Below are 13,987 nucleotides of genomic sequence, written 5' to 3'. Positions count from 1 at the left end.
TCACACACACTCTCTCTCTCACACATACACACACAGTTCCTCACACACACACACACACAGTCCTTCACACACACACACACACTCTCCTGTCTCCTCTCTCTCTCTCTTACACACACAGACACACTGAAAGAAATCAGCATCCCTACAATTCCATCAAGAGTTGCTGCCTCATCACCATCACAATTATTTATGTGCGTGTGCAAAGCTTATGTCAATGGACAGTATTTAGAAACCTGTTAAGTAGACTCTACAGGTGATTCAAATGTGTAGCCTTGTCACACTGATTCTGCTTGAGTATCCCGTTAAAGATGCGTGTGTCTGTGGAACCCTCGGCCAGTTTATTCGCTAATTCAATGAACAGCATGCTAAAGCGTCCCTTTTTCTCTCTCGACGGGTGAATCCATTCACGGGAAGCCTGGCCTCAAGTGATTCAGTTTTGCAGTTTCGGCATGCACTATAGAGCGTGATGTGGTACGTATTTTGGGGGTAGTCCCAAATTTTTGTATAAGTTTCACGCTATTCACTTTTGCCTCTATGTTAAACTAACTTACTTGTTTCATTGCTCGCAAGTTGGTCGTTCCGCCTGGCATCACTTCGACGTCGTTGTCGTCGTCATAGTAGTAGTAGTAGTAGATGTTGATGTTGTTGTTATTGTTAGATTTTACTCTTTCATTTCCCAATTTTCAGCAATGTTATCTTTGAAATTATTTATTTATTGGCTTTTGCTTAAAAAAAAATTACAGGGGACGTAAATCTTTAAAAACTATTATGCCGCTGTCGTTATGAGTTACTTCCCTTCCTTTCCCGTGCCTTCTGCTATACAATTAATTTTTAATGATATCTGTATCAAAAAAGGTCATTTTTCTTCACAAATCTTACGGACCCAGGGTTTAACCCTAGTTTACATCGAGTTAAAAGCTAAATATCACCCACAATAGGATGCTAAAAAGGGTCAGAAAACAATCATAAATTGTCAGTTGTGAACCTTTACGATGCAGTTCCGGTGACAGGAGACAAATCTTGATTGTTCCAGTTGTCCAGTGCTTGTTCCTATCATGTGAGAATTTACAATTTATTCCCTGAGGAAGTGTACACATGTGTTTTAATAGTAAAATATAAATTTTTAACGTTGGTACATATCTGTTGGGTTTCTTTTTCTTTCTTTTTTTTATTATTATTATTAAACGGAGAAGTATTTGGAATTAACGAGGCCCTAGCAAGATTTGAACTCAGGACGTAAAGTGACCTAACTATACGCCGAAAGACGTCTATTAGAGTATTCTATCTGCGTTGTCATTCCACTATCGTAATATATTTTATAGTATAAATTTTATAACAAAGTTCGCAATAATAACTTAGTAATAATGACTTCAATGGAATTTATTTTACCGAACCCTCGACAATGTTTTTAATGCGAGATCGATCACTGTGTGTTTTGAACTCAAAATGTAAGGAAATGAAGTTTAATACCACAAAATGTAGATAGTGGCTCTATTGTAATTTATTTCATTGTCTCATACTCTAATACGAAATAGTCAACAAGCTCATTGAAGCAATACAATATATATTGTTGCTCGATATTATTAACTTGTTAACTAAATATTTGTGATTTATAACTAAGAAAATTATGGGAAGGAAATCGAATCTGTTCGTGAAATCTTTAACGTCAGTTACGGAACAACGAGGAATAACCGTTAGAATGTGTTGCTTCGGAAAATCTTGTTGTTTGTGAAACCACGTGACACGTGGCTTAGCACCATGTTCAACGTGAAGCTGCGTTTGTCGCAGAATTAGTTTTTGTTTTGTTTTGTTTTATTATGTTCTTTGACGGTTATATTTTGTACAAGTATCATCGATAGTCGACAAGACGGGGTAGAAACAATAAAATAATGTCTCACTTGCACTTCAAATCTGGACCAACACGGTCAGATATGAGTGAAATGTACAAAATGCTTCGGAATACAAGCCAACAAATCGATAAAGGTCTCAAAGTCATGATGGCACAACTGAGAGAGGAGCTTTTCTCCAATGCAATGTTTACAGAAATTGCCGAGTTGGACGGAGATAAGATGCAGAATCTACTGATGGAAATGAAGACAATTATTGATGCAGATCAGCTGACTGAAGTAAGAGATATAATGGAGCCGAAAGCGATTCACGCCTCGAATAAAGATTTGAATATGAATAACGAGAACTATTCTGAAGAGCCGAACCAATATAATGATTACAACATCGAAGAACTGTCATTACCGGTTTTACCAGAGTTTGAAAAAGAAACGCAAGAAGATGCAGAAGACACATTGAACGAAGCTAATCAGACAAGAGAAACTACTAAAAACGATGTGGAATATATTAATAATGAAAACGAAAGCCACCAAAGTATGATATTTACTGTTTCGCCGTCGACTGGTTCACAAATATCTAGTGATGAAATGGCTGAAGAGACTGACGAAGCAGAAATGACATTTTTATTGCATCCCTCTCCTATATCTTCAGCAAATGAGGATGACATCCATTATCATGTGCAGTCTCTGAGTGATATGCTTCAAACTGAACATTTGGCAAACCTGACGAAAAGGAAATATTCATTCTGGCACGCAGTAAAAAATTTTCACTTAGCTGAACTAAATATGAATTGGAGCAATGTGAATCCACCTCTAGTGTATATGATCTCTACAACTGAAACGTCTCAAGGGAGTAAATCAGCCATTGAAGAATTAGCAGAATGTTTGACGACACTCTGTTTCAAAATGGAAACAGTGATTCTGCTGCAAAAAGTTCAAAAAAACATTTCCAAGTATAAACAAATTGACGAAATCATGCAGAATCTTTTCAAATTTTACAGTAGCGGGGAAGTTTGTAGACGCCTCATTGAGTTATGGCGTGTTGGGACAGACGCTGAGGAAATTACATCGTTTTTGACGTGGAATTCAAAAGAAGAATGGTATAGTAATAACGTCTGGTCCTGCTTCAAGAATGATCCAAGAGATTCCAGAAAGAATGTCAATTGGCAACTGAAAATAAATAGTGATCAATCAAAACGCTCCAGACTTCCTGAGCAAATTACAAATCGAACCAAACGTAGGTCTTTTCGCCAAACTGTTTATCCAAGAGAGACGAAATATCAAGGAAGGAATTATAAATTTAGGAGTGACTCAGTTATTGTCACCAAAAGAAAATCTAAAGAATCTAATGCAAAATGCAATTATATACACGTGAATTCGCTGGAGTCGAAGACTCCAAAAACTGAAAGGAACTACAGGCGAACCACACGCCACATCAGAACCGTACACTGCCAGAGGAAAAAGAATTTCTCGAATGATAATTATCCAAACCATTCCTATAGTGCCATGCGAGAGATACACTGTGCTGATATGCGTCGTGGAGCTAGGAGATTCTTAAAGTGATTCCACAACGAATTTAACCAAAATCAAAATATTACAAATTCGGTTCCCACAAGACTTGGTGAATTATTCCGAGCAAAGTGGTGAAATCAAATCGTCTGCCCAGACATTCCCGATGGACGATACATCTGATACCTGACTGACCCAGCTTTCTTCTCTTCTTACTTCAGGATTAATCTCGCCTTCTGGTTTCGGTACGAAGAATGTGTTTTTAAAAAAGAAAAGTCATTAACAAAAAAAAAAAAATTTAAAAAGAGAAAAGTAAAAATCAAAAAAGAATACATAAATATTTATTTTAAAAAAACAGGTTGAATGGAAAATAGTGGTTTTATTAGACTTTCCACAGTGGAATGTTTCTGATATTTGTGAACCACACCCTTAATCACAAGCATGTGCGTGCGGTCAATCTCCTCTATCTCTTCTATCCCCCCCTTGCAAACACACACACACGTACACATACACATATATTTTTACACAGGGCAAAAGCATACATACAAATTTGTACCAAACAAACAGAATATTTTCAGGAATTACCCCCCAGTGGTGCCCTTCTTTCCAAGAATCTCTGCGAATCAACCATATTTGGAGAGAGGTTACCCATACTCACCCATACTAGGTAGTGCATAAAACTGCAAAAGCTGTTATATATGAATATACCTTAGATAGAATGTATATACATGTATGACGACACATTACGTATGCACGTGTATATACACATTACGTAACATTTAAGCACTATATACTTTATAGTGCGTAACCTAAACATGCATATATATACACATACTAGTACATAGCATGTGATATACACATATACCTGTATATACATTAACATAGACACGTTACGAAACATAGATACATATGCATATAACAGAAATATACACATATGAACATATATGTATGTGTGTATATATATATATATATATATATGTAATCTATACATATATAATGCATGCAAATATATGCATATATATGTATTCATAAATATATGTATGTATAAATGTGTATATATATATATATATATGTGTGTGTGTGTGTTGTATATATATATATGTATGTACGTATATATATATATGTATGTGTGTGTGTAGTATATATATATATATATATATATATATATATATATATATATATATATATATATATATATATATATATATATATATATATATATATATATATATATATATATATATATATATATATATATATATATATATATATATATATATATATATATATATATATATATATATATATATATATATATATATATATATATATATATATATATATATATGTACATACATCTTATAAGATGGAGGTGGAAATGACACAAGTAAATCTAAGACATTTCAATTTAAGAAGGAATCAAATAAAAGCTATTTTTAAAAATTATATAAAGAAAATATTACCAGTTTCGATGATGAATCTCATCTTATCAAATATCAGTAAAAATTTATAAAAATTTAAAGTAAAAACAATTTAACTTCTGTCTCGGGGTCACAAACACGTTTTTACTTAAATTTTTTATAAATTTTTACTGATATTTGATAAGATGAAATTCATTATCGAAACCGGTAAAATTTTTTTTATATATATAATTTTAAAAATCCTTTTTATTAAATTCCTTCTTAAATTGAAATGTTTTAGATTTACTTCTGTGCTATTTCCACCTCCATCTTTCATTTATAAAAAAAATTATTTGTATAGACCTCTAATCTTTTCCCAACTATATATATATATAATATATATGCATATATGTACATATACAATGCGTGTGCATGTGTGTGTGAGACTATATAAATTCACTCCATGCTATTTGTATCCCTATAATTTACATTTACTGAGGATCTCTGTTAAACCCATGGTATACGATACATAGATTTATTGATATTATTACTGACACACACACGTACGCGCACGGACATAGATACACACACAGACACACACACGCATGCATATATACATTCGTACGTACATGCATACATACATACATACACACACACACACACACGTACATATCTAATCCAACATACATATACACACACACACACAGCGTTCCCAAAGAAACGGACAAATCTGACGGAAGTTTCTCTAAAACAGAGAAAATATTTGCAATTTAAATCCCTTTTATGTTTTTTTAAACAAGAATAAAAGAAAAACTTTCATCTCGCGATGAAGTTAACCTATGACGGTGCCTTAATACAAGTACCAGTGATATTCTGTGGTAGAGCCATACATAGACGATAGCCCTTCCTATGTGCCTGGTTAAAAAATAGCAATTAATTATAGTCTAGATGTATATTTACACTTTACTGGAGTCTGCCTGCTATTACAGATGGTTTCAATAAAGAGGAACTTTCTTCACTCAACACTTTTATATTTTTATTGTTGCGGCTGCTACTGTTGTTGCTTTTTGTCTTCATTTTTAAAGAAAGTATTTAAAACATTTATTATGTGTTGTCTTTATATGCATTTATGATTGTTTCTTAATTTGTATGTAAATTTCTGATGCCGTTGTATAACGTCCCGTTCATCGCCACGACATTTGTTTTTATTGGAAATATTTTTAAAAAAAACTAACGATTCATATTGCGTTTGCATGAATAAAGCTGAATATAATTTACCTATAAATATCATCAGAGGTTAAAAAGAATGAAAAATTACTATAAAAGAGGCGATTGATAGTAAAAAAATCAAAAGAGTAGGGTTAAAATACTTTATGGTCATGGTCGGGAAATTTGTAGCGAGGTTGGGGGAGGGGCAATGTAAACGCTTTGAACTTCCTCCTAAAAATCTGGGTTTGCACCCTCCAAGCAAATTTCGTTCCCGCAGTTATGTGTATGGTATATTATAAAAATCTGGAGTGTGGTTACGTTCTTAGTTCAAATCCCGACAGGGAAAAGTTTTGATATTTCGCTTTGGGCCAATAAAATTAGTTCTAGGCAAGCTTTATGATAGATTCAGTCGACTTTATACCCTTCTAAAATGTTATTGTCTGTGGGTTGACATATTCCTGTTCGTGAATCACGACATATTACTGTCCGTGCTCTGCATCCTTATTTCTGGATGAGACACCTTCCACGTATCAATCATAGCACCATGTCCTCCCATAGTATTGTATTTTCGGTTACACTCCGGTTTCACACCAAAACAAAAAAAAGTTTTACACATATTACGCTATTTAAAAAAAAATTTTGTCCGGATCTGAAACTGGAGTTGACCCTATTTTTTTTCTCTCAACAACATTCGCAGACCTTTGTTGATACCATTCTCTGTGCCTCTTTCTAACATTGCAATAGTCAAATCTAAGCCCTATCTCTCTCCCTCGGCATCCTTGCGCATTTCTTCCCCCTTCAGTTTTAAATCAGACTCCAAAATGGTTGTAATTGTTTCTGTTGTTTGGCGCCAAGTCAGACACGACCGAGTAGACATACTTACGATCGAAACGTTTCAGCCACTACTCTACCGTGATTTCTCTACAGTTTCTCTAGAACTAGATTATCAAATGTATCATTCCATCCTCTGAGAGGGTACGATATGATCTGGCTGCTATTTCTGGCTAGTTAAACGAGAAACCATATAAATGCACCCTCGATAGTCCGTTTGGTGCGAGTATTTCATTGTTTGGAGTTCAACGAAGACAAATGTTAAACATACTTAAATACGTTCAACCAAAGAGCCTCTACGTGGTCGCTTGACATGCTAGAAATAGAAAACTAATCTTCCCTAAATCATCTATTGTCTTACAACGAGTTTAACATAGCAGATATCATGTCCTATATACACTGCCTATATTCTTTTCTACTCTAGGTACAAGGCCCGAAATTTGGGGGGGGGGGAGCGGGCCAGTCGATTAGATCAACCTCAGTAAGCGACTGGTACTTAATTTATCGATGCCGAAAGGATAAAAAGGCAAAGTCGACCTCGGCGGAATTTGAACTCAGAACGTAAAGATAGACGAAATACCGCTAAGCATTTCGCCCGGCGTGCTAACGTTTCTGCCAGCTCACTGCCTCTATTAAAGATGAAATTGTCATGGCCGGAAGTATATATTCTGTTCAGAAGGAGCTCACCTTGTGTTCAAGTTCCGTTGGATCCACGCATTTTTCTTTGCACTCCTTTACAGTTTCTGACGTTTGTGAATACTTGTTATACAAGCAATTTCCTATTTTCTACCTGGCGGAGAAATAACCACAATCTTATGTGCCATATAGAAGCGCACAAGCGACAGTTAAGTCCGCATTTGGAAGTGTTTGGGTAACAGAAGAGAAAACAGTTACAAATGGTGTCCGGAACCGAGTCGAGAATATTTCCTGCAAAGAAACAATCCACAGCCTGAAAACGAGAGAGATCGCCTGGTCTTAACATAAATTATATTGCGTTAGTACAGTGATGAGTGGTGTGTGTGTGTGTTGATGTAAGGGTAACAGTAGTGTGGTGTGCTGGTATAATAGTCACGGTGGTAGTGTCTTACTACAACGATGGTGCTAATGTCTTGGCGTGTAGGTGATGGTGGTGAGAGTTGCTGCTATGGCAGTAGTGGTGGTACAATGCTGGTAAATTGTGTATTGGCGTAGTGAGTTGGTTTCGTCATGGTGGCCTAATGAAAGTCTTATGCGGTGCAGTGAAGGTAGGGTGTGTGTTCGTAAAGCATCAGGAGTAGTATGTCAGTTTGGTTATGTGATGGTGCATTTATTGGTATATTGACTGTGTGTGCAGGCGTTTGGCTTAATGGTTAGGATATTCGGCTCTCGATCGTAGTCGAATGTTCGATTCCCGGTAGCGCGATGTGTTCTTGAGCAAGACAATTTATTTCACGTTGCTCCAGTCCACTAAACCGGCAAAAATGTGTTATACTTGTAATTCAAAGGAGACAGCCTTGTCACATTCTGTGTCACGCTGAATCTCCCTGAGAACTAGGTTTAGTGTACGCGTGTCTGTGGAATTCTCAGCCAGTTGCACGATAATTTCACGAGCTGGCTGTTCCGTTGAGCGAATCAACTGGAACTCACACCGTTATAACCGGTGGAATGTCGTGTGCATCCGAGTTGCTGGGTTACAATCTGTGTGACCCATAGGTTCATGTTGTGGCCACTGTAGAGATGGGTAAGAAGGACTCAGTAAAAGGTAGAGTAATAGTCATCTTCTAGAGTCATGTCGACTCATAAGGACCGGCTTCCCTGACGTATAAATCCCCGCCGTCGCAAGATTACTCATTTTTGCCAGCTCAGTGGACTGGAGTAACATGAAATGAAGTGTTTTGCTTTAAAAAAAAAAGCACAACGCGTCGCCCGGTCCCGGAATCGAAAGCACAACTCCCTAACCACTAAGCCAAGCGCCTCTAGTGGAAGTCCTCGTTCTAAACAAAACGTGTTATTCTTCTGCCCTTATCGTAAGAAGTTTACCCCTCAGTACACGTCAGTTTTCGTATGTGTTCCTTAGGCTTGTTTAGGGTGAGTGGGCAAGCAGATGTTGTTGCGATTGTGCTCTGGGGATTTGCTTGTGTTTCTGGGTGTTTGGAAGTGATTATCCATGCAGTGACATGGAATGTAAGAAGTTGAAGCTTGCAAATTAATTTTTTTTTTTAAACAATGTTTTTCACGTGTCCATGTAGATCTTTTTCCCCACTTAGTATTTTCGTTTGCATATGTACCTCCACTGCACTGCATACGAATTTCATTAGACCATCGTATGGCCACCATTACTATACCAACTCACTACGCCAATACACAATCTACCAGCATTATACCACCACCGCCACTGCTGCCGTCCCCAATATAGCAACTCCACTACCATCACCTACACGCACACGCACACACACAAACACACACACACACACACGCACACACACACACGCACGCACACATACACACACACATATAAGGACATTAAAACATGAAACATCATGAAGAGGTGACTGTTTTCCTAGGAGAGGATAAACGACGAGGAATAAAAAGAAGGCTGAAAAAGGAAGAATAAATATCCGCTAGAACTCACAGACTGTGTTGCTGTCGTCTGCTGAGATGTTGGTATTGCATGATGAAGTGAGAGAGGAGGAGGAGTTAGTTATTAGTTTGCTTATGACGTCATACAGAAAGGAAGTGATGTAGGGAAAGGATTGAACTGCGTGTGATTTTTATCCAACGTTTATATCCCTTACATTGCGACTACTCGACAAAGATGGAGATTCCTGAGATGGAAAACCATGACAGCATGATTTTTACTGTCTCGCCATCAACGAGCTCCTCAAATTTCACCGACAGTGAAGAGAGCTGCGATATTTTCTCGGCAGCAATGAGCATGAACCACGATCGAAACTTGACAGCTGCAGTGGAGAGGTGTACTCCACTGCAGCTTCACCTCTGTCGGGACAGCAACGGTGAAGCAAATATCTTACAACAACAAGAAATGCGTTCACACGCAAGTGATGACAATGATTGTCCCTCAATGGTCGGCATAGTTCTACCTCACACCAGTTCACCAACATTCAATGACACTAATTCCATCATGAACCAGTCGCCAGTAACGTCCTCGAATTTGTCGCAGTTACCTTGTGAATCTTCAAACACCAATGAATCGTTGGAGGACAAAAATCTCAGGGTGGATGCCCGTAAGGTGTACGATATGCTGCAGGAGGAACGTATTGCTAACCTCACGAAACGAAAACACTCATTCTGGCGCGCTTTAAAAAACTTTCAACTGGCCAAAATAAATATGAACTGGAGCAACCAAGCAGCTACTGTTTTGAATATTCTTTCAGCCAGTAATGCTCCTTGTGGCGATATATCAGCACTAGCAGAACTAGGGGAGTATCTTATACCCCTCTGCTTCAAAGCAGAGACTTTGATGCTTCTTCATAAGGTGCAAAAAAGTGCAACGAAATACAAGAAAATTGATGAAAGTATGGAAAAGACGTTCCAGAAGCATGGAAATGGAGAGTTGTATCGGCGGCTCCTAGAATTATGGCGTGTTGAGACAGTTGCTGAAGAAATCACCTCCTTTATGACATGGAATTCGAAGAAAGAATGGTATACCAATGCCTGTGCTTATTTCAATGCCAATCTAAAAGAAAGAGGCAAACATAAAGATGGCTTTTCGTCCAAGCAGAACCACTCCATAGCAATGACTCAAAAGAATCGTAAAGGACGCATTCTAACTGAAAACTATGAATTAGAAAGCTCTTCAGAATCAGTACGATCAGGTAGAAATCCTCTCTGCAATTCCAGTGATTGTCAGGCAAAAGAATTTACCGATAGAGGATCTAACGATTCTCCTATAAAGTGCTACTCAAATATTTCCCTCTTATCCTTTTGATCTCCAGATAACATTTCAAACTGGTTTTTTTCTGCAACGCACGTTGTGAATACAGAATTTAACTAATTAAAGTATTCTTAACAGAAAAAAAAAAATTATAATAATAATACTAATCTAAGATTGTTGGAGTTTTTGACTCGAGTATTTTTTCTATAATGAAAATGGTTAAGCAGTGATAAGAAAGCTACTACCTTGGGGTAACGGGTTCAAGTTATGACTACAAAACTGTACCGATGAGAAAGAGTAAAAAACTTCGAGAAGAATGTTGGAGGATCCAGGTTTATTCGCGTTCCTAACCTCTAGCATAATCTTAATACAAAGGTAAAGAACAGGTGATTTTCAGAGTGCAAGCTATATTTTGGAACACTGGTTGCAGATTACTGTGTATTCGTTTGCAAATTCTAAATTTGCTTTTCACATTTATAATTATATTAGCTTACTGATTAAAGACAATAATCAATAAATAAGGAAAATATCAATATATATACATACATATATTATATACGACAAAAATACTATATTACTGAGATTTGTTTGAAATTATTGAATGTGTAACTATGGATATATCATTATGATGTAAATATGGAATTGACATTAAGGTTTTTTAGCTTCACATGGTTAAAAATAACACTGTTTCTGTAATCAGAACCAGATTTAACTGTACAAGCTGTATCGAGGAACTGAAACCTCTTATAATACCACAAATGACCACTCAAACAACAATCATTATTGATACTAAAGTATTAATATTATATCGAGATTTTCCACAAAACTTCGATACAATGGTGAGAGAACTGTTGCTGTTATTGTGATACTATCGCGATTGTTGAATGGGTTTTGTACTTTTAGAAAGTTAATTATGCTCAGCACTGCACGACTTATCAGTTAAGATATTTCTGTCACTAATAACAATGAATTGTATCACATCTCTCTGTCTTATGTTTTATATTATCAGCTATATCAATTATATTAACAAAAGACATCAGGCGACAGAAGGGAGAAGGAAGTTGCTGAAAGCAAATAAATTCAATGAATTTTACCCGATATAGTTATGTTACTCTTTTACTGATTTCGCTCATATCGCGACTCCACGGTGGAGTACTGCCTATAGGGAAGGAAGGGTCTTTGGTCGATCATATCGGTTATAAGGGCATTCTTTAGTTTCAAGTATGACAAGTGTTAAACGGATTTTTTTTATTTTTTTTAATATATATATATTTCTGTGTTCGGCAATGTCTTTCATATGCTGGAAATCGCCGAACACATACGCGCGCGCACAACTATTTCTCATTGCTATATAAATTTAGAGTAAAAATAACCCCCTTTTACCCGCACCCACTTATTGCACTTGGTATAACACTAGTGTAACAATAATTGGGTACCCTCCCAGCAGTATATTGGATAGATACTATCCCTTAGTGGATTGAATCCTCAACCCCTAACTCTCTCGCATTATATATAAATATATTAATTATATTAAGGGCTATTACTACACGTATACGCGTAAAAATGCCTCACACTTTTATAAATATACACGACACCGAAAGAGGCGGGAATGCAACTTGGAAGCTACCTTTTAAAAACAGGTTTAGTCGCAAATCATTAATGATTTCGTGGTTCGCCCGCTTTCGGTGCCGTCTATATTTATTGAAGTAGTTTGACTTCAGAGTCCCATTACAGCGTGAGGCATTTACGTGTGGTAATAGCCCCTAATATAATGAATGTATTTGTATTTAAAGGGAAAAATTATATATTTTGCATTAATTTTTTCCTGAACTGGCTTTTCACGCTGGCTACTTGATAAATTCTTATACAGATTTTATCCTTATATATATATCCGAAAAGTAAATCCTTATATATATATTTCATTCTTTTGTTGTCTTACTATTACTATTAATAAGTTACCTTCCGTACACCGCTATTTTTCCGTAAAAGCTAATACAGTTTATTTTGGAAAATCGCTATAAATTGGTTGAGGACTCTACCCCGCAGGAGAATTCAATATCGATTATTCTATGAAAAGCATACCTATACCATCCAGGGAACTATACTCTAAGAAACTTTTGGAGAAAATTACAGATCTTATTAAGCATATGAGATGGAAAGCTTTCTTTTACAACATGGAAGAGGACACTACAGAGAACATATTCTATGGAATTAAATCAAAGAAATTCCCTCCAAATATCAAAGGCTTGGAAGACTTCGAAGCGGACCTACTGAAGCTCAGGAACAAAATAAAATTTCGTAAGTCCTTTAACACTTTTCAACAACAACTGAAAAAAAGATATCAAATACATAAAGAGTTAAAAAAAAAATTTCTTCTGATAAAACGAAGAAATTATACCTTGTAGAAAACAGCACATATTCACGACTCCTACACAACAGCATCATCAAGAATTACACCAAAGCTAGGCCACAAATTTATAACGAAATTAATAAAGAAGCTAGCATTATCGCCGCCAGACTAAAATTAGATTTTAAAAATAGAGGTCCTTCCAAAAAAAGAGGCCTTTATAACTATCAAGGACTGTAAAAAGAACTTCCTATCTAATCCTAAATTTAGGCTTATTAACCTTAGTCAGAAATTGGTATTATTAGTAAAGAAATTTTAAGAAAAATCAATGCGCAAGTCAGGAATGCTACTAGGTTAGTACAATGGTCCAATAGTATAGAAGTCGTTGACTGGTTTAAAACTATTAAGAATAAGAATAAAGCGAGATTTACGCAATTCGATATTGTCGATTTTCAAGCCTCTATCTCTAAGGAACTGCTAGATAAAGCCCTCACCTTCACAAGCAAATTTATAGAAATTAGTGCGCAAGATAAGGACATAATCTTCCATGCTAGAAAGACATTACTCTCCAGTGAGAACGTAGAGTGGGTCAAGACTATTGACACAGAGGGTGCTTTCGATGTGAGCATGGGGGTCATATGATGGAGCAGGCATATGCGATCACATTGGACTATTCCTACTCGATACGTTGGGCAAGACTTTTCCTGACGTATATTTTGCCATTTACAAAGATGATGCCCTAGCTTTAACCGCAAATACCAATGGACCAGCACAAGATCGGTTTATGAAGGACATTATCCAAATGATGAAAACTTTCGGTCTTAGCATAACCACAGACACCAACGAAAGAGCGTGTGTTAGAGAAAGGGAGAGTGTGGGGAGAGAGAGAAAGGTAGGGAGAGTATATGTGTCTGTGTTTTGTTCCCCCCCCACCCCCGCCACCGCTTGGCGACCGTGTTGGTTCGTTTACGTT

The 13,987-nt window shown here is 36.5% G+C and overlaps 1 long non-coding RNA gene across 6 annotated transcripts in view; it reads right to left on the bottom strand.

Moving 5' to 3' along the window:
- Positions 1-9,487, bottom strand: part of LOC128249301 (uncharacterized) — a 58,589-nt gene extending 49,102 nt beyond the window's left edge. For 4 of the 6 annotated variants that reach the window (XR_016244049.1, XR_016244052.1, XR_008265400.2 and 1 more), the window contains exons 1-2: positions 9,405-9,487; positions 7,481-7,742 (exon numbers count right to left, since the gene is read on the bottom strand). This is a non-coding gene — a long non-coding RNA (uncharacterized LOC128249301). Of the gene's footprint in view, positions 1-7,480; positions 8,360-9,404 lie in introns of those variants that run through there. The other 2 variants (XR_016244050.1, XR_016244048.1) reach the window with 2 other exon arrangements.
- Between the last annotated feature and the right edge of the window lie 4,500 nt (positions 9,488-13,987).

This window comes from Octopus bimaculoides, chromosome 13 (assembly GCF_046866305.1).
Source record: "Octopus bimaculoides isolate indiv1 chromosome 13, ASM4686630v1, whole genome shotgun sequence".
Taxonomy (NCBI): Eukaryota; Metazoa; Mollusca; class Cephalopoda; order Octopoda; family Octopodidae; genus Octopus; species Octopus bimaculoides.
Note: the sequence above shows the minus strand (reverse complement) of the source record. Positions and strands in the feature narration are given on the sequence as shown.